Source organism: Saccopteryx leptura, chromosome 3, assembly GCF_036850995.1.
Source record: "Saccopteryx leptura isolate mSacLep1 chromosome 3, mSacLep1_pri_phased_curated, whole genome shotgun sequence".
NCBI classification, from domain to species: Eukaryota; Metazoa; Chordata; class Mammalia; order Chiroptera; family Emballonuridae; genus Saccopteryx; species Saccopteryx leptura.
Genome location: NC_089505.1, coordinates 186372710 through 186394820, shown reverse-complemented (window position 1 = coordinate 186394820; position 22111 = coordinate 186372710). Strand labels below are relative to the sequence as shown.

Here is a 22111-nt window from a genome sequence, read left to right as displayed (position 1 = left end):
TGTTCTGGAAACACTCTCACAGACACATCCATAAATAGTATTTAACCAGATATCAGGGCTTCCCATGGCCCAGTCAAGTCAATGTATACAATGAATGATCAGATGGAACTTTCTAGAACACTCAGTGACAGGTGAAAAAACAGCAGCTTTTCTAGCTGCGGGCAGCAATGCGCTGTTTACTGCTCCTCCACACTGGCCTCGGCCCACTTACTGCCTGTCAAAAATGGTGAAAAAAACTACTTACTATGATATTTTGGAGATAAAACCCAATGCCATCCAGAAAGAACTGAAAAAAACTTACAGGAAGCTTGCCTTGAAGTACCACCCTGATAATAAACCAAATGAAAGAGAGAAGTTTAAACAGATATCTGATGCTTAGAAAGTGCTCTCTGATGTGAAGAAAAGGGAATTCTATTACAAAAGAGGAGAATGGGCAACTAAAAAAGGTGAAGCAGGTGGCCATTTTGGCTCTTCCATGGCCATCTTTGATATGTATTTTGGAAGAGGAGAAAGGATGCAGAGAAAGGAGAGGTAAAAATGTTGTGCATTGCTCTCAGTAACCTTAGACATTTTATAGAATGGTGCAACAAGAACATTAGCTCTGCAAAAGAATGTGATTTGTGACAAATGTGAAGGCTGAGGTGATAAGAAAGGAGCAGTCGAGTGCTGTCCCAATTGCCAAGGGTTCTGGGATGCAAATAAAAATTCATCAGATAGGACTTGGAATGGTTCAGCAAATCAGTCTCTGTGCGTGGGGTTGCAGGGCTGTGGGGAAGGAATCAGTCCTAAAGATAGATGTAAAAGCTGCAATAGAAGGAAGATAGTGAGAGAAGATTCTGGAAGTTCATATTGACAAGGGCATGAAAGATGGCCAGAAGATAACATCCCATGGTAAAGAAGACTAAGAACCAAGACTGGAGCCAGGAGATAGTATCATTGTTTTAGAACAGAGAGACCATGCTGTTTTCACTTGACAAGAGGAAGGGTTTTCCATGTGATGGACATATTGCTGGTTGAAGCCTTGTATGGCTTCAAAAGCCAACAGTTGCTCTTAATAACCAAACCATAGAGGGCCCCTGAGAGTAATGGCACCGTAGGAAGCGATACCGATAAATCTCCCCCAAAACTCAACAAGATCTTCAACCAGAAACAGAAAAACCTATCCTTGGAGCCTCCAGATGTTTCGCAATACACCCGAAGGTATGGTCGAGTGAAAAATTGGCTAAATATATAATCAAACCCCGAAGAAAATAGGGAGTAAGAAATGCTCCGCCTTCCTCACTAACCTAAACAGAGTGGCTTTCACTGGGAACTGAGAATATAGAAACTGAGGCGGGCAAAGGGGGTGAATAGATCCAGGCCGTGGCACAAACGGCCGAACCAGGCTGTGGCACAGAGATCCAAGCCGAGGAAAAACTGTTCCTGTGGCAACCCAGGCAATACAAGCTAACACTTGCGCCAAACCCAGACAAAGAAAGATAAGTGGGGCAGCCATTTTCCCCGATCTCCAGGTCAGCACGCGCAGATAGTGGGCGAGAGATTCCTTCCAAAGCCCCGGGAGTGTGCGCCCATGTTGTCCCACAGAGAGGCAGAGTCAGAGGCCTTTGTGTGGGCCGAAAGCGGAATCTCCGGGCTGCCCCAGCACCCTGGGAAAGCCGCACAAGGGGAGAGAGCAAGAGCCAATTCCAATGCTGGAAGTTTTCTGTGCGGATGGGGGATTCACTCAGAGGGTGAAGCGGCTGGCCTGATATCCTGGTCAGTGCCCACGGAGAGTGGGCAAGAAATTCCTCCGAACACCTCAGGAGTGGGTGCCCGTGTTACCCCACAGAGGGGCAGAGTCAGAGGCCTCTGTGTGGGCCAAAAGTGGAATCTCCAGACTGCGCCAGTGCCCTGAGGGAGCCACGCACGGGGACGGAACGAGAGCCAATTCCAGCACTGCAACTTTTCCGTGCAGGCGGGTGTTTCACTCAGAGGGTGAGGCGGCTGGCCTGATATCCTGGTCTGCGTGCACAGATAGTGAGCGAGAGATTCCTCAGAGTGCCTCGGCAGTGCCCGCCCGTGTTATCCCACAGAGGGGCAGAGTCAGGGGCCTTTGTGTGGGCCAAAAAGCAGAATCTCGGGCCGCCCCAGCACCTTGAAAAAGCTGCGCCCGGGGATGGAGTGAGAGCCAATTCCAACGCTGGAACTTTTCCGTGCGGGCGGGGGTTTCACTCGGAGTGAGAGGCGGCTGGCCTGATATCCTGGTCTGCGCGTGCAGTTAGTGGATGAGAGATTCCTCCAAGTGCCTCGGCAGTGCACGCCCGTGTTATCCCACAGAGTGGCAGAGCGAGAGTTCTTTGAGTGGGCGGAAGCCCCGCCTGATTATGCTAGCAGTTCTGACTGACTGAGCATTACCCAGAGCCCTGTGCTGAGTGGGAATAGAGTGGGGAGTTGCCAGCTCTTTGAGCCTCTTACTATCCAGGCAGAGGCAGCAGAAACCCCATAGCTGGATTATCAGGCTACTAATTGAGGAAGGAAAGACTAGGAGAAAGGCTCCAGGAACATGGACTCTCTCACTGGTGGAGCCTATAAATGCTAATGAGCCTCGACTGCCAATGAGACTGAAGCGCAATACACGACATCGCCATAGAGACTTATCAACTGCAAACCTCTACCTGAGCATGCCAAGGGGGCAGAACCTGAGGTACAGAGTCACCGACCAGGAAGAGGGAGAGAAAAGAAAAAGCAAGAAGATAACCTCTCAAAATCAAGAATAATACGCAGACTTTATAGCCTATCCCATTTTATTATATTTGTTCGTTTGTTTCTCTTATCTTCACTCTTGATATTTTTTATTCCTCCTCCAATTTGGTCGTTTAACTCTCTGCCGGTCTTACTCTTTCCTCTCCTTGAACTACACTACCCATAAGTGTTACATCTCCCATTATCTCTCCTTTCCTCTTCCTTTCTCTCTATGAGGGTTGCACTCCAAAACCCTTAACTCTCTCTCTCTCTCTCTCTCCTCTTTTTTCTTTTTACTTCTTTTAGTGGTTCCCTCTTTTTCTCTCTCTCTTTCTTTTCTCCCTCTATATTAGTTTCTTCCTTTCTCGTTTATATCTCCTCTCATTCAAACCTCAATAACGAACAATATCTTATCTGGGACTCAAACTTATGTTTGTGGCATTTTGGGCGGGTTTTACTTCACCTTTTTAACACACTAGCAGTGCTCCCACCCCTGGCTTTCCATTTTATCTAGTTCTTGTTCCACTAAATGCAATAGTAATTTTTTAATTTGTCCCCCCATTTTCCTGTTTCCCTCTTATTCCTCTCATAATAACTCTTAGTCAACCAACACCTAAAAGCAAATAATTTTATTCTTGACCCAATTTTTTTTCTTATTTGCTTTTTGTGGGTCCATACGCCCTTTTTATTTTTATTTTTTTTATTTTTTTGTCTCTTTATTACTTCTCCCCAATTCAGGCCCTCCATTACAAGCATTGTTTGTTCTATTTAGTACAATATAATTCACAGTTCATCACAAGATTTTCTCAAGAAAGAGGGGAGAGGAGAGGAGAGGAAAAAAGGAGGGGGGGGAATAATTTCCTTTTTTTAAAAAAAATTTTATTTTCTTTTATTTTTCTTTATTTTATTATTAATTTTTTTAAAAAAAACAACTCTTTTTTATATTTTATTTTTTTAAACTTTTTATTCTTTATTAAATCTCATTAACACTATCAAAACCACCCTCAGATGCCATTAAGGAAGAGAAAATCGAATATCATGGATACAAAAGAAAGAGAGGTACACAGCTAGATGAGGAAAAATCTATGGAGAAAAAATTTAATATATTGGAAACCTTGGAGCTAAATGACAGAGAATTTAAGATAGAAATTCTAAAATCCTCCAAGATATATAAGAAAACACAGAAAGGCAATTTAAGGAGCTCAGAAAACAACTCAATGAACACAAAGAATATATTTCCAAGGAAATTGAAACTATAAAAACAAATCAAACAGAGATGAAAAACTCAATTCACGAGCTGAAAAACAAGGTAACAAGCTTAGCTAATAGAACAGGCCAGATAGAAGAGAGGATTAGTGAAATAGAAGACAAGCAACTTGAGGCACAACAGAGAGAAGAAGAAAAGACTCAAAAATAAAAAAAAATGAGATAGCCCTACAAGAATTATCTGACTCCATCAGAAAGAATAACATAAGAATAATAGGTATATCAGAGGGAGAGAGAGAGAAAATGGAATGGAGAACATACTCAAACAAATAATAGATGAGAACTTCCCAAGCCTGTGGAAAGAACTAAAGCCTCAAGTTCAAGAAGCAAACAGAACTCCGAGTTTTCTTAACCCCAACAAACCTACTCCAAGGCATATCATAATGAAATTGGCACAAACCAACGGCAAAGAAAAAATTCTCAAGGCAGCCAGGGAAAAGAAGAATACAACATATAAAGGAAGGCCCATTAGATTATCATCAGATTTCTCAGCAGAAACTCTACAAGCTAGAAGAGAGTGGACCCCAATATTTAAAGTCCTGAAAGAGAGGAACTTTCAGCCATGAATACTATACCCATCAAAGCTATCCTTTAAATATGAAGGAGAAATAAAAACATTCACAGATACAGAAAAGATGAGGGAATTTATCATCAGAAAACCCCCACTCCAGGAATTACTAAAGGGGGTTCTCCAATCAGATACAAAGAACAAAAAACAAACAAACAAAAAAAAAAACAAAGCCACAAGTAAAAGCTCCAAGAAGAACACAATAAAACCAAATTTAAATTGTGACAACAACAAAAAGAAAGGGGGGGAGAAGATGGAGATTAACAGTAGCAAAGGATGATGGAGTGCAAAAGTACTCACATAATAGTGCGCTACAATGAACAGGGTAGGAACCATTTTCATTACTTAAAGGTAACCACCATTGAAAAAACCACCACAGAAACACATGAGATAAAAAAGATAGCAACAGAGGAAAGATGCATGGAATACAATCAAATAAAAACAAAAGATAGAAAAACGAAAGAGAATGATCAAACAAGACACAAAACTAACAGAAAGCAATCTATAAAATGGCAATAGGAAACTCACAAGTGTCAATAATTACACTAAATGTAAATGGATTAAACTCACCAATAAAAAGGCACAGAGTAGCAGAATGGATTAAAAAAGAAAATCCAACTGTATGCTGCCTACAGGAAACTCATCTAAGTAACAAGGATAAAAATAAATTCAAAGCGAAAGGCTGGAAAACAATACTCCAAGCAAATAACATCCAAAAAAAAGCAGGCATAGCAATACTCATATCTGATAATGCTGACTACAAGACAGCAAAAGTACTCAGAGACAAAAATGGCCATTTCATAATGGTTAAGGGGACACTGAATCAAGAAGACATAACAATTCTTAATATATATGCACCAAACCAAGGAGCACCAAAATATATAAGATAGCTACTTATTGACCTTAAAACAAAAACTGACAAAAATACAATCATACTTGGAGACCTCCATACACCGCTGACGGCTCTAGATCGGTCATCCAAACAGAGAATCAACAAAGACATAGTGGCCTTAAACAAAACACTAGAGCACCTGGATATGATAGACATCTACAGAACATTTCATCCCAAAGTGACTGAGTATACATTTTTCTCCAGTGTACATGGATCATTCTCAAGAATTGACCATATGTTGGGCCACAAAAACAACATCAGCAAATTCAGAAAAATCGAAGTTGTACCAAGCATATTTTCTGATCATAAAGCCTTGAAACTAGAATTCAACTGCAAAAAAACAGGAAAAAATACCACAAAAATGTGGAAACTAAACAACATACTTTTAAAAAATGAATGGGTCAAAGAAGAAATAAGTGCAGAGATCAAAAGATATATACAGACTAATGAAAATGACAATACAACATATCAGAATCTATGGGATGCAGCAAAAGCAGTGATAAGAGGGAAGTTCATATCACTTCATGCATATATGAACAAACAAGAGAGAGCCCAAGTGAACCACTTAACTTCACACCTTAAGGAACTAGAAAAAGAAGAACAAAGACAACCCAAAACCAGCCGAAGAAAGGAGATAATAAAAACCAGAGCAGAAATAAGTGAAATAGAGAACAGAAAAACTATAGAAAAAATTAATAGAACAAGGAGCTGGTTCTTTGAAAAGATCAACAAAATTGACAAACCTTTGGCAAGACTTACCAAGGAAAAAAGAGAAAGAACTCCTATAAACAAAATCCAAAATGAAAGAGGAGAAATCACCACGGACACCGTAGATATACAAAGAATTATTGTAGAATACTATGAAAAACTTTATGCCACTAAATTCAACAACTAGAAGAAATGGATAAATTCCTAGAACAATACAACCTTCCTAGACTGAGTCAAGAAGAAGCAGAAAGCCTAAACAGACCTATTAGTAGAGAAGAAATAGAAAAAAACCATTAAAAACCTCCCCAAAAATAAAAGTCCAGGCCCTGATGGCTATACAAGCGAATTTTATCAAACATTCAAAGAAGATTTGGTTCCTATTCTACTCAAAGTCTTCCAAAAAATTGAAGAAGAAGCAATACTTCCAAACACATTTTATGAGGCCAACATAACCCTCATACCAAAACCAGGCAAGGATGGCACAAAAAAAGAAAACTACAGACCAATATCTCTAATGAATACAGATGCTAAAATACTAAACAAAATACTAGCAAATGGAATACAACAACATATTAAAAAGATAATACATCATGATCAAGTGGGATTCATCCCAGAATCTCAAGGATGGTTCAACATACGTAAAACAGTTAACGTAATACACCATATCAACAAAAGAAAGAACAAAAACCACATGATCTTATCAATAGACGCAGAAAAGGCTTTCGATAAAATACAACACAATTTTATGTTTAAGACTCTCAACAAAATGGGTATAGAAGGAAAATATCTCAACATGATAAAGGCCATATATGATAAACCATCAGCTAACATCATATTAAATGGCACCAAACTGAAGGCTTTCCCCCTTAAATCAGGAACAAGACAGGGTTGTCCACTCTCTCCACTCTTATTTAATGTGGTACTAGAGGTTCTAGCCAGAGCAATCAGACAAGAAAAAGAAATAAAAGGCATCCATATAAGAAAAAAAGAAGTAAAGGTATCACTTTTTGCAGATGATATGATCCTATACATCGAAAACCCAAAATAATCTACAAAAAGACTACTAGAAACAATAAGCCAATACAGTAAGGTCGCAGGATACAAAATTAACATACAGAAGTCAATAGTCTTTCTCTATGCCAACAATGAAACATTTGAGAATGAACTCAGAAGAATAATCCCCTTCATCATTGCAACAAAAAAAATAAAATACTTAGGAATAAACATAACAAAGAATGTAAAGGACTTATATAATGAAAACTATAAACCATTGTTAAGGGAAATCGAAAAAGATATAATGAGATGGAAGAATATACCTTGTTCTTGGTGAGGAAGATTAAATATAAGCAAGATGGCCATATTACCCGAAGCAATATACAAATTTAATGCAATTCCCATCAAAATTCCAATGACATTTTTTAAAGAAATGGAGCAAAAAATCATCAGATTTATATGGAACTATAAAAAACCCTGAATAGCCAAAGCAATCCTAAAGAAAAAGAATGAAGCTGGGGGCATTACAATACCTGACTTCAAACTCTATTATAGGGCCACGACAATCAAAACAGCATGGTATTGGCAGAAAAATAGACACTCAGACCAATGGAACAGAATAGAAAACCCAGAAATAAAACCACATATATATAGTCAAATAATTTTTGATAAAGGGGCCAACAACACACAATGGAGAAAAGAAAGCCTCTTCAATAAATGGTGCTGGGAAAACTGGAAAGCCACATGCAAAAGAATGAAACTGGACTACAGTTTGTCCCCCTGTACTAAAATTAACTCAAGATGGATCAAAGATCTAAACGTAAGACCTGAAACAATTAAGTACATAGAAGAAGACATAGGTACTCAACTCATGGACCTGGGTTTTAAAGAGCATTTTATGAATTTGACTCCAAAGGCAAGAGAAGTGAAGGCAAAAATTAATGAATGGGACTACATCAGATTAAGAAGTTTTGGCTCAGCAAGAGAAACTGATAACAAAATAAACAGCCAACTAAATGAGAAATGATATTTTCAAACAACAGCTCAGATAAGAGCCTAATATCCAAAATATACAAAGAACTCATAAAACTCAATAACAAACAAACAAACAATCCAATAAAAAAATGGGAAGAGGACATGAACAGACACTTCTCCCAGGAAGAAATACAAATGGCCAACAGATATATGAAAAGATGCTCATCTTCTTTAGTTATTAGAGAAATGCAAATCAAAACTGCAATGAGATACCACCTCACACCTGTTAGATTGGCTATTATTAAGAAGACAGGTAATAACAAATGTTGGAGAGGCTGTGGAGAAAAAGGAACCCTCATACACTGTTGGTGGGAATGTAAAGTAGTACAACCATTATGGAAGAATGTATGGTGGTTCCTCAAAAAACTGAAAATAGAACTACCTTATGACCCAGCAATCCCTCTACTGGGTATATACCCCCAAAACTCAGAAACATTGATACATAAAGACACATGCAGCCCCATGTTCATTGCAGCGTTTTTCACAGTGGCCAGGACATGGAAACAACCAAAAAGCCCGTCAATAGATGACTGGATAAAGAAGATGTGGCACATATACACTATGGAATACTACTCAGCCATAAGAAATGATGACATCAGATCATTTACAGCAAAATGTTGAGATCTTGATAACATTATACGAAGTGAAATAAGTAAATCAGAAAAAACCAGGGACTGCATTATTCCATACGTAGGTGGGACAGAATAGTGAAGCTAAGAGACATTGATAAGAGTGTGGTGGTTACGGGGGGAGGGTGGAGAGGGAGAGGGAAAGGGGGAGGGGTAGGGGCACAAAGAAAACTAGATATAAGGTGATAGGGGACAATCTGACTTTGGGTGATGGGTATGCAACATAAGTGAACGACAAGATAACCTGGAGTTATCTTTGAATATATGTATCCTGATTCATTGATGTCGCCCCATTAAAAATAAAATTATTAAAAAAAAAATAACCGAACGATAGTCATCACCTCCCATCTAGGTCAGATTGTCAAGCATGGAGATATCAAATATGTGCTAAATGAAAGCATACCAATTTTTTGTAAACCACATGAAAAGGGTCACCTAATCATCAAACTTAAGGTAAATTTTCCTGAGCATAGCTTTTTTCTTTCCTGATAAACTCTCTTTGCTGGAAAAACTCCTACCTGTGAGGAAGGAAGTATCGATAGAAGAGACTGATGAAATGGACCATGTAGAACTGTTGGACTTTGAACCAAATCAAGAAAGATGGCACCAGTATAATGGAGAAGCATATGAGGATAATTGTTATCCTAGGTGTGGTGTTCTGAATCAGACCTCTTAATGGAGACAGTGAATAAAATAACACTTACTGCTTGCCTTTTATATACTGTAGTGAATGAGTGAAGGACTATAGTGAAAATATACTTACTACTTTATAATGTTTTTGTTTTAATTTCAACTATAGTAGTGTTTTAAAAGTTAAATGAAGAATAAACTCAAATATAAAAGCTGAGTTTTTCCTATATGTATGACATCTTAAGGGTGCAAGATAAGTTTAAAACTTGTAAAAACTACTTAAAAATTTTCCCCTACCATACCTTGTAATTAATTTTATCTATGTACATAAAATAGCTTAGACTGAAATGACAGTATATGTACTGACTTTGGTGTATGGCCCTTAATTGTTAAGCTATAAAGTTAAAATTCTGTATTTAACTGGCAGTCAGACAAAGAACATAATTTGTAGAGTTGTGTTAGTTTGTATTGTTGTATTAAGTGGGATTCATTGTGATGCCTCTGCATTTATTCTGTTGCCACAACCATTAGTTGAAGATGGCATGCCATATAATTTAACCTGTGGATTCAGCGATAGAAATGATACCTTTCTAAGGAAAGAGTTTATCATAGTAAGCTGTTTCTTGAGGCCATGCTTTGTAGAATTGCATTCCCTTTGGTGGTGCCATCTCTTAAAAAAATATGTAACTATATTAGTCCTTAGTTACATTTTTTTCTTTCTCTTTGAACCATAAGCCTTAAAGAGTGACTTCTGGAGCAGGCTAACTTAGAAGCTGAGTGATGAGACCTTTACATGGAGAAGTGATTTTCATGTACATGATAGGACCATGTTTTTTAGGTATGTTACAGGATTACTTTAAACCAATTAAGTCATACTCCAAAGTAACTGTAATTAATGTTGGTAGTATAGCAAATTATGAATAGCTATAATAATTGTATGTTTAAAAGTCATATGTTCACAAGTTTAAATCTGGATATCAGAATTTAAGCAATTCTTGAAATGTATGAATGTCTCCTTCATATACTGTTTACAAAATAACCCCCCCAAACAAACAAACAAAAAGATCACAGAGGGAAAGGGGAAAAGGAAGGAAAAGAGCATTTAAAAAGTGCTTACTCGAAAGGGGATGATAGGATGGGATAAACCTGAAGGGAAGGGGGAGGGCACTATAGGGAGGGGGGCAAGGGAGGTTTTGAGGGGAATATGGGGGAGAGGGGATGCATTCAGGGCAACACTAGAATCTATGTAAACACAATAAATTGAAATCAATAAAAAAATTAAAAAAAGTGCTTACTCTGTCAAGTATGAGTGAAACATTTTGAAATCTGCCCAATGACCCTACTAACAAATGATGAATTATTATATCCAAAAACATGCAGACAGAAGTGGTGGAGACAGCATTCAAACTCAAGACCGCTTACTCCAAAGTCCAACAATGAGTGATGCTTTGCTAACCTAAGAGCATGAGAGCCTGTATCTGAATTATATAATGAAAGACATATAATAGGTACATTGGGTTAGTGGTTCTCAAAGTAAGCCTTTTAGAATATCTGCTTGGTCCTCTCTTTTCCAGCTGAAAGCCAGATTTTCTTCAGATATGTCAAGTAAAACATATCAAGTATGATAACAGATGAAATGCTGAGTAGATCTGAGAATCCAGCTGTTTTCTAATAAGCCAGATACTAAATTGATTTGCAGAAAATGTAAAACAATGATGCTTTTCTTGGTAAATGTTCTTTGGTTTTAGAAAATAGAGTTATTTTTCTATCATTGATGTTATATATGTTAATATGTAATGGGTTTACTATAGTTATTTTAAATGATTTAATAAAAAATTAAAACCCTCTTTTAATTTTTAATATAGTAAATATTGATAAGTGTACATTCAGTACACAAAAGTTCTCTGGGATCCTCAATAAATTTAAAGAGTGTAAAGAGATACTGAGACCAAAAAGTTTGAGAGCTGCTACGTGTTGCAGGTTGCAGGTCTCAAGAAGGGATCCTCAGAAGAAGGCAACAGGTGTGTGACCTTATTCTTGGGTCCTCCAGCAGCAACTTTGCTTTGCAAATAATTGGACTTGTCTTTTAAAAATGGGTGGGTTTATTTTTCATGGTAACGATAACCTGGAAAACTAAAGCTTGAATCTTTAAAAATTTAAATTGAAGTATAATTGATATACAACATTATATTAGTTTCAGGTGTACAAAATAACGATTCAGTATTTGTATGTATTGTAAATGATCACAATCAGTCTAGTTAACATCCATCACCACCCATGGTTACAAAAATGTTTTCTTTCTTGTGATGAGAACTTTTAAGATCTACTTTCTTAGCAACTTTTAAATTAGTGCATAAATTCTTGATAGTTTTTTTTTTAAATTTATTTTTCTGAAGCTGGAAACGGGGAGAGATAGGTAGACAGACTCCCGCATGTGCCCAACCGGGATCCACCCGGCACGCCCACCAGGGGGCGATGCTCTGCCCCTCCGGGGCATCGCTCTGTTGCGACCAGAGCCACTCTAGCACCTGGGGCAGAGGCCAAGGAGCCATCCCCAGCGCCTGGGCCATCTTTGCTCCAATGGAGCCTCGCTGCGGGAGGGGAAGAGAGAGACAGAGAGGAAGGAGAGGGGGAGGGGTGGAGAAGCAAATGGGTGCCTCTCCTGTGTGCCCTGGCCGGGAATCGAACCCAGGACTTCTGCACGCCAGGCCGACGCTCTACCACTGAGCCAACCGGCCAGGGCTCTTGATAGTTTTTTATTAGCCATTGGTTTCAAACCAGTTTTTCACCCAACTTTTAAACAGGATAAAGTGCTTTGGTTTATGCTTTGGAAATGGACTTGCTGAGATGTGGGTTTGGTCAAGTAGGCTGAGAACATCATGTGCCCAGTGGAACAGTGTGTTCACAGCAGGAAATGTGGTATGGAATATACTTTTCCAATGAAAAAAGGCCAAGGAAGTGTTCCTGTCCATGGTAAAATAGATGGCTTTAACACAGTGTGTTTTAAAATTAAAAAAAAACTTTTCACCTGTACTCTCTGTTCTACTCAACCTTTGCCTAAGGGGGTCACAGAGAGTGAGAGCAAGTCCCAAGATAAGCTAGGAAGCTGAGCCAGGAAATCCACAAATTAGAAAATAGTTTCTTGAATAATCAGGAATTGTGGGTCTTTCTAGATCTAGAAAATTGGCAAATACTTAAACTTCTTTGAAAAGTTCTATCTAATGGTTGAAGCTCTTTTAACGTTTTTTAACAATCGGGAGTACTATTTCCAGCCTAGACAGTTAGCAATTTAAAATTGTTAAGAATGGCTTAGCCTTCAAAGTAAATTCCAGATTGTTTACCCAGGCATGCAAAGTGCTTGGATGTTACTCATTATAGGAAAAGCAGAACTATTTATTAGCTTCAGACTAAATTAAGCCTCTCTCACGTTTTCATGAAAAGGCCAAAATCTATTCGATTTTCAAGTTTGCATCTGTGACAGACATATTTACAAAAGTTTTTTGAATTCAGAAACAAGTCCAAACTTTGAATTTAGGAAGCCAAATCTCAGTAGGGTTTGATGAGAAAGAAGGTTTATGAAGGCTGCAGGTATGAGCTGGTCTCAAAGCCCTGGAGCCCCAGGGGGTGATGCTCTGCCCATCTGGGGCGTCGCTCTGTTGCAACCAGAGCCATTCTAGTGCCTGAAGCAGAGGCCACAGAGCCATCTTCAGCACCCGGGCCAACTCTGCTCCAATGGAGCCTTGGATGCGGGATGGGAAGAGAGAGACAGAGAGGAAGGAGAGGGGGAGGGGTGGAGAAGCAGATGGGCGCTTCTCCTGTGTGCCCTGCCTGGGAATTGAACCCGGGACTTCTGCACACCAGGCCGATGCTCTACCACTGAGCCAACCGGCCAGGGCAGCCCCAGATATCTTGACAGAAGGTTATTCCAATAGACACTGGTCTCAGAGAACAAGACCTCTGTACCTAAGACTCAGGTTAAAAAGTGGCCAGGGAGATTTGGGAAGAAATGGACTGAAGCCTGGAGGACACAGAGTGACTTGACATCCACAGTGCAACACATATTATAATAGAAATATGATATATTTTAAGGACAATTTGTAATCAGTGAAAAGAATTCAGGGACAGTAGCAGATTATATTGCAGAGCAGTGGGCATTTCTAAATTGTCCTAAGAATTTAATACTTATTGAAAGTTCATTTTAGCACATTTTATTGAGTGTTACTGTTTTCAAAAAGTTGTCTTAGGTGTAATGTGAGAAACAAAATATGAATGCCGTGAGCTTGCCCTTTAAGAAATCTACAATCCAGACAGATAATAAAACTTATGAATATTTGCCATCTCAGAATAAAGTGTGAGAAATACTAAAATAAAAGCATGAAGTATTTGGGATTGCAGAAAGAGGAGAGTTTGATACCAATTAGGAGATTAGAGAAAGTTTTGCAGTGTTTCCCAACCTTTTTTGTGCCATGCCCCACCTTAACCTTTCTAAAATTTTTATGTCCCCCCCTATGTAACATACATAATTTTTAACATTAAAAAATTGATTTGTTCACTTAATAAACATAAATGATAGGTTCTAGGAAGAAATCACTATGAAATTGTTAACAAAACACAGTAAGTAAAATTTCAAAACATATAATGAAAAACAGAAATTTAAATTCCAAATAATTTTAATACAGATTTTTCTATATTAATTTATTATTTTAATTTAGTGTGATCCTTGTGCTTGATGCTTGCTGCACAGAGATTTTATATTAGGTTCCAATTTGGTTAGCTTTAGTCTCAGGTCTCCACGTTGTGTTATATCCAGCCGATTTCTTTTTTTTACCAGTAAATCATTTACAGCACTAAATCCACATTCAGCTAAAAATGAAGATGGAAATGGTAGCAATAGTTTTCTTGCACATTTGGTTGAATTTGGATATTTGATTTCTGTTTCCTCACAAAGCCATGCCATCGCTCCTTTGATATTAAATAAAGCTTTAACTGACTCATCATTTTGCAATTCTGCGAGTTCTTCTTGATACTGTATATTTGATATATCAGACAAATCCACTAACATTGGCTGCATCATCCATGTTGGGAAGTCAATTTGTTTTAAATCAGAAAATCTTTCTTTTAAATCAGCCAATAGAATATTCAAATGATTGACAATAACAAGTAAAGCAGTATCAGTTACTTCACATTTTTGGAGCCAATGAAACTGTTTAAAGTTTTTGTTGTTAATATGTTTCTGACATAACTCAATATTGGTAATAAAACCAAATATCTTTGCTTTTGCATCGACAAGAGTTTTATTTGTTCCTTGAAGTTGCTTATTTAATATATTTAGTTTTTCAAAGATATCGGCTAAATAACTCACAAATGCTTTACCATCTATTGTTAACAGATACTTCATTTCAGGTTTGTCGCTTAAAAAATCACTAAGAGTATCAAACAGTTCCATAAATCTTTTCAAACAGTTTCCTTTAGATAGCCATCTTACTTCAGTATGAAGTAAAAGTCTCACATGGTCTTCATTTTGTTTTTCACAAAATAGCTTGAAAAGACACTCACATTTGGCACTAGCTTTAATAGTATTAATACACTTTATTACTGTATGTAATACTTCATTCAGAACAGGCGAGATGTTTTTAGCTACCAAGTTTTCCCTATGAATAACACAATGCACAAGAATCATTTCTGGATTCGCATCTTTCATCAATTTTAAGCAGCCATTTTTCTTGCCCATCATATTGGGAGCACCATCTGCAGCACAAAATATTATATTTTTCATTGGTATATCATTGACATCTAAGTAGTTTTTTAGCTTATTATATATGTATCTTTGGAGGTAGTGGTGCTTTCTAATCTTTTACAGAACAACATTTCTTCAGCAAAATGTCCTTTATCAATATATCTTATGTAAGTTATCAATACTGCCTCACTGTCTCTCAAAGTTGATTCATCCATTTGCAAGGAGAATTTTCTTGTTTTCAGCTTTTCAATAAGTTGTTTTTCAATATCCTCACTCATTTTGTCTATTCTTCTGCTAACAGTATTGTCACTGAGTGGCATAGCTTTTACACCTTTGTCATCTTTTTCAAGAACCGTTTTAAGAAATGCTGATATTGACGATTTTATTAAATTCTCTCCTATAGTGTGATTTTCTCCAGTTTTAGTGATGAATAAAGAAATTTGATAACTAGCCTCAAGAACACGATTATTAGTTGAAGTATGAGCAGTAAATAGAGACTTTAATGTTGTTCTTTTTTCAAAATTTTTCTTTAAAGTTTTAAAGTAACTCAAATCTGAATTAATATGAGCACTATGTTTTGCCCTTAAGTGCACCTCAAGACAGCCTCATTTCATTGATTCGTTGGTCAAGCATTGCTGGCATAAAAGACAAAAAGGAATCCGCTCATCGTGACCAGCGGGTATGAACCCAAATTTTAAATATTCCTCCGAATATTGACGAGTTTTTTTCTTGCTTGCACCACTCATTTTACTATGGGCTATAAGAAATAAAAATAAGATCAATTAAAAACTAATATTAAAATATGTGTTAAAATATATTCAATGTGACATAGAGTAAACATATACTAAAAATTCATATTTATTTAAATGTATATAACACATTTACTACACTACCACTGCAAATCAAAAGGTATCTATATTTTTTCCACTTAACAAAATTTTCTGGAAAGTTATGCTTCTAAAATTAAAATTGTCGTGCATGCACTATTATAGCCCCAATAATATTTATAAAATATTAGTGCTTTCTAGCCCTGATGCAAGAAGTACTTAATAAAGAGTTTAATATTGATAAAAATAAAATCAAATACTTACCAATTATATCTATACAATATATATGTATATTTATTAAATCAACGAGCTTTTACAACAGTTTTGACTGACACTTATTTCAAATTAACACCAACTGAATGATGTGAAACACTACAGAAGTTGTGATGGGCCAATTAGGTGAGAATAACTGTGTTGTTTAGCGAGTTTTTAAAACGTCCGGTGTTCCCCGCGACAGACGGCATGCTCCGCGGTGAACCCAGGACAAAGTTTACTTGATGACGCCAATCACCCAGTTGATATTTTGGTCTTGTCAAATGAAATTATACTTAATAATTATTTACTGCAATTATTTAAGAATTGCATTTTTTGTTAAATTTGGCACTGATATCTAGCATTGCATTTAAATGGCCCGGGGCGAAAGAGTTAAAGTCATGTCGAGTCCATTTTCAAATTGCCCCCCTTAACTATCGAATTGCCCCCCTGTGGGGTGTGGGCCCCACATTGGGAAACACCATTTTAGAGGGTAGATAGTATTTGAATTAGGTCTATCAAAGATGAGTTTTCAATGGAGAATATGGGTGGAGTCACATTTCTGTGATTCCCACATTCAGTGGGTATGTATAATGTTTCAGATTTGGTCATAATATTGTTGGGTGTTTTGGACACTTAGAGAGTGCCTGTCATCACCCTGGCCTCAGTAAAGGGTGACTGCCCCACTTATGATGATGGGCAGTCTTAGACAGATGTGTGTTGTATCATGTGACTCTGACCTTATAGACAGGCTGATTGGACCAGAGAGGGGCAGCTGATCTGAAGGTAGCCAATCCATAGTTGGTCTATGTCCTGGCCAGAAAAGCTCTGCACAAATAGGAAACAGCTGAGTTGATTAGGGTTTTGATCCTAGGAAATTACATTGTGAGATAAGGAAAGAATCTGGCAGTTAAGTCTGGGAAGTGGAGCAAAATGTGTGCAACAGGAGAAACCATGAAGTAGAGAAGGGCTTTCTGAGTAAGTGATATAAAGAAGTTGAAATTACAAAGTGAAAAAATTACTATAGTGTCAGAAAAAGTGTAAATAATAGTGAGCAAGGAAGCCAGATGCTGTCGGCAATCGAAATGCAGTTTGAAGCTGTGCCCCATCATTTGCAGAAAACTACAGTTAAACTTCCTGTTTGCTGATGCTGTGATCCAGAGCCCCTTTTTAGCTGCAGCCTGCATGGCTTGATGGGTCATGGTTTTTATTCTTTGATTTCCACGGGATATTTTTTTTGTCTTGTTGCATTACACATTCATACCCTAAAAGTCATTTTCGTTTTTTGGTCTGAGTAAGCTCTGCAAAGAGTGTGACTAAGCCACCTTATGTGGCTGGAACAGAGGGACGTGAAGAGTGTTTAGAGCGGTGAAAGGTAGATGGCACTTTGTGAGGGTAAAATGTGTTTTTGTCTGTTTCTCTGCCAGGCACTTTAGATTCAAAGATGCATATGACAAAGTCTGCAGTTTTGAGGTGTAAAGAATATAGACACAAATAGGTATTATTGAAAATTGATATATTAAATGCTGGATTTAGCAAAGATGTATTAATCCTGTGTTGAGAAGGAAGAGCTTCCAAGAGATGACAATGCTAAGGACTTTAAATATTCAAATTCCATGAAAAGGATTTTGAACAGAAGAATAAAATGAATAGATAAATGTTTTAGAAAGGTGACTTTGGTTTATGAATTATTGGATGAAGGAGAGGCTGTCATCAAGGAGATGAGTTTCAACAGTTGGGAGGATAATTCAGTTGTAAAGGAGGGAGATGAGGAGGTCTTGATATAGGACAAATAAAGGAAGAAATAGACCCCAAATTGACTTTAAAGCTAGCATCAACTCACCTACTCAACTTGATGGCTGACTCAAAGCAGTGGAGACTTAAAGGGGTGGAGTCTGGGGTTAAGTGACTTCCAGCTCAGATAATGTTATATAAGTTGATGCCATGTATCGCTGAGCGAGGCAGTGCAGAGGGAGATCCAGTTAACAGAGGAAGATAATAACTTTCCTTTGGATATGGCAAACTTGAGGTCCAGACAGAACAACTAAGTAGGGCTTCCTAGTGGGCTGCTGAAAATATAGTGACAGAGTTTAGAAAATTGGAAGATCATCTATCTAGTGGGACAGGAAGGGAACTCACACAAAAACAGAGCAAAAGAGAGGGCAGGTACCTTCAATGGAAGAATACCAATGTGAACTCTAACTGCTCATGGGTTTCTGATATTGACATATTTATTTATTTGAATTAGTGTATATTTTTGTTAAAATATATAATACCTTCTTCCCATTTTTGAGACGTTAACACACTTAAAAAGAATAACACTAAAGAAAAAACCCTGCTAAAATTAAGGCAAACTGAACCATGCTATCTTTAGGCGCTCCACAAATAGATTGTTAACCTAAAAATAAAAGGCCAAAGTGCAGGGCAACAAGCATTTATTTGAGATCCAAAAAATACCTATTAAGAAAACACTGATTCAGGCTAAAACCCAAATAGTGTTCTAATTAGGAGACAACAGCAAGGGATACTTATAAGAAATAAAACAATTATATACTATATATAAAACTTTATATATTATATACTATATATAAAAATTATATATATATATATAAAACTATTATAATAGAAGGAAGGCATTCCATTGGCGCAGACAAGCTAACATAGTGATGCTAACTCTAAACAATGTCTTTAGTTTTCAGTCTGGTAGTCATCAGTCTGATAGTCATAATATCTGTTTTCTTCTTATCTTTGCAAAGAAGTCTTAGGGACATAATGTTGTTTTAGGCCCAGTCCAATAGTGATTTTGCCTTGTTTTAACATTCCAAAAGTTTGAAGCATAAGACCTGAAAGGCATTTCCTCTGGGACAGTAACTCAAACTCTGCTTTTAAGGGGCATCATTTATATAATTTTTAAATAATGTTTACTATCACTTTTTAAAAATCCATTATCTTGCCATTAGCAATAAAAAATACATTTCATTCTAAATTCTTTAAAATTAGCCAAGAGACTATGTACTCCTCTATTGTTAGAACTGCTGTCCCCCACCCAACACTATAGAGTGACAAGCTTGACTATTCGTACTTCTTGGGAGAGGGAGTAAAGAAGCAACTAAGTATAAGGAAACCAGAGTCCTCTTTACATTTGGAGATGGTATTCCCCAATCTTGGAATTCTGAGAACTAGTAGGAATTACTAGGGAACTGAAAGTTACTTATAATTGAGGCACAATATACCTTGCATTTGGTGGATAATTTATAAATATTGCTAGAAAAGCTTCAAACTCTCCAATATCTCTGGGTTTCTTTTCAGGTTGTCTTCTTTGAAGTTCCCAAAGGAATATGCATGTGACAGAGGGTTGGTAGGGATGAGATTCCTTATTTTTTACTATATATATATGTATATATTTTTTCAATTACAAATTATCTTCAATATTGTTGTTCTCTATTAGTTTCAAATGGAATACTAGTGGTTAGAAATCAAGTACTTTACAGAGTGGTCCCCCCGTTGTTTCAAGTACCCACTTGGCCCCATACATAGTTATTAAGATATTATTGACTATACTCTATTCCCTATGCTATAATTTGCATTCTGTGACTATTCTGTAACTGCCAGTGTGTACTTCTTATAACCTTCACCTTTTACACCCAGTCTCCCAAATATCCCCTCCTCTAACAACTATCAGTCTATTCTCTGTATCTATGAGACTGTTTCTGTTTTGTTTTTTATTTTGTTCTTTAGATTCTGCATATAAATGAAATCATATGGTATTTATCTTTCTCTCTCTGACTCATTTCACTTAGCAAAATATCCCCTATGTCCACTCACACTGTTGCAAAAGCAAAGATTTCATTCTTTCTCTTGGCCAAGTAGTATTTCATTATATATATTTGTTTTTGTCACATTTTTTAAAATTAAGTGTTCTTTTTTAATGTATATATATACATATGCATATAATTTTTAAAAATTATAGTGAATAGCCCTGGCTGGTTGGCTCAGCGGTAGAGCGTCGGCCTAGCGTGCGGAGGACCTGGGTTCGATTCCCAGCCAGGGCACACAGGAGAAGCGCCCATTTGCTTCTCCACCCCTCCGCCGCGCTTTCCTCTCTGTCTCTCTCTTCCCCTCCCGCAGCCGAGGCTCCATTGGAGCAAAGATGGCCCGTGCGCTGGGGATGGCTCTGTGGCCTCTGCCTCAGGCGCTACAGTGGCTCTGGTCGCAACATGGTGACGCCCAGGATGGGCAGAGCATCGCCCCCTGGTGGGCAGAGCGTCGCCCCTGGTGGGCGTGCCGGGTGGATCCCGGTCGGGCGCATGCGGGAGTCTGTCTGACTGTCTCTCCCTGTTTCCAGCTTCAGAAAAATGAAAAAAAAAAAAAAAAAGATAAAAAAAAAATTATAGTGAATAGTCAATATTATTTTGTATTAGTTTCAGGTGTACAGCATAGTGGTTAGACAGTCATATACTTTACAGCAGTGGTCCCCAACCATTTTTTGGGCCACGGACCGGTTTAATGTCAGAAAATATTTTCACGGACCGGCCTTTAGTGTGGGACAGATAAATGTATCATGTGACCGAGACAAGCATCAAGAGTGAGTCTTAGATGGATGTAACAGAGGGAATCTGGTCATTTTTTAAAAATAAAACATCATTAAGACTTAAATATAAATAAAACGGAAATAATGTAAGTTATCTATTCTTTCTCTGCGGACCGGTACCAAATGACGGACCAGTACTAGTCCATGGCCTGGGGATTGGAGACCACTGCTTTACACAGTGTTACCCCTGGTATTTCCAGTCCCTACCTGGCATTATACATAGATTTTACAATATTATTGACTGTATTCCCTTTGCTATGCTTTATATCCCCATGACTATTTTGTGACTACCAGCTGTACTTCTCAATCCTTTTATCTTTTCCACTTGGTCCCTCAACTCCTCACTTACTCCCCTTTGGCAACCATCAGTCTGCTCTCTGTATCTATTAGTCTGTATCTGTTTTGTTAGTTCATTTATATTGTTCTTTAGAGTCCACATATCAGCGAAATTATATGATATTTATCTTTCTCTGACGGACTTATTTCACCTAGCATAATACTGCCTAGGTCCATCAATGCTGTCTCAAATGGTAAAATTTCATTCTTTTTATGGCTAATATCCCATCACATGTTTGTACTAAAAGTTTCTTATCCATAGGTCTATTGATGGGCACTTGGGTTGCTTCCATATCTTGGCTATTGTAAATAATGCTGCAGTGAACATAAAGGTGCATATATTCTTTTGAATTAGTGTTTTGGGTTTCTCAAATATATACCCAGGAATGGCATGGCTGAATCAAGTCAGTACCATTTTTAATTTTTTTTAGGACCCTCTATCCTTCTTTCTACAGTGGCTGCCCTACTCTGTATTCCCACAAACAATGCACAAGGGTTACTTTTTCTCCACATCCTTGCCAATAACAGTTGTTGTTTTTTGATTTATTGATGGTCGCCATTTTGACAGCTGTGAGATGAGATCTCATTGTGATTTTAATTTGCATTTATCTGATAATTAGTGATGTTTAGTATCTTTTTATATGTCTATTGGTCATCTGTATGTCCTTTTTGGAGAAGTGTTTATTCTGGTCCTCTGCCCACTTTTAAATCAGATTGTTTGTTATTTTAATGTTGAGTAATATGAGTTCTTTATAAGATTTAAATATTAACCCCATGTTAGATGTATCATTGGTGAATGTGTTCTCTCATCCAGTATGTTCTCTTTTGTTTTGTTGATGGTTTCCTTTGCTGTGCAAAATCTTTTTCTTTGATGTGGTTCCATTGTATTTTTTCTTTTTCTCCTCCCTCAGGATGTATATGAAAAA

General features: G+C 37.5%; 1 pseudogene; it reads left to right on the top strand.

Moving 5' to 3' along the window:
- The first annotated feature begins 223 nt into the window (after positions 1-223).
- On the top strand, positions 224-9497 carry LOC136397761 (dnaJ homolog subfamily A member 1-like; annotated as a pseudogene).
- The last annotated feature ends 12614 nt before the right edge of the window (positions 9498-22111 follow it).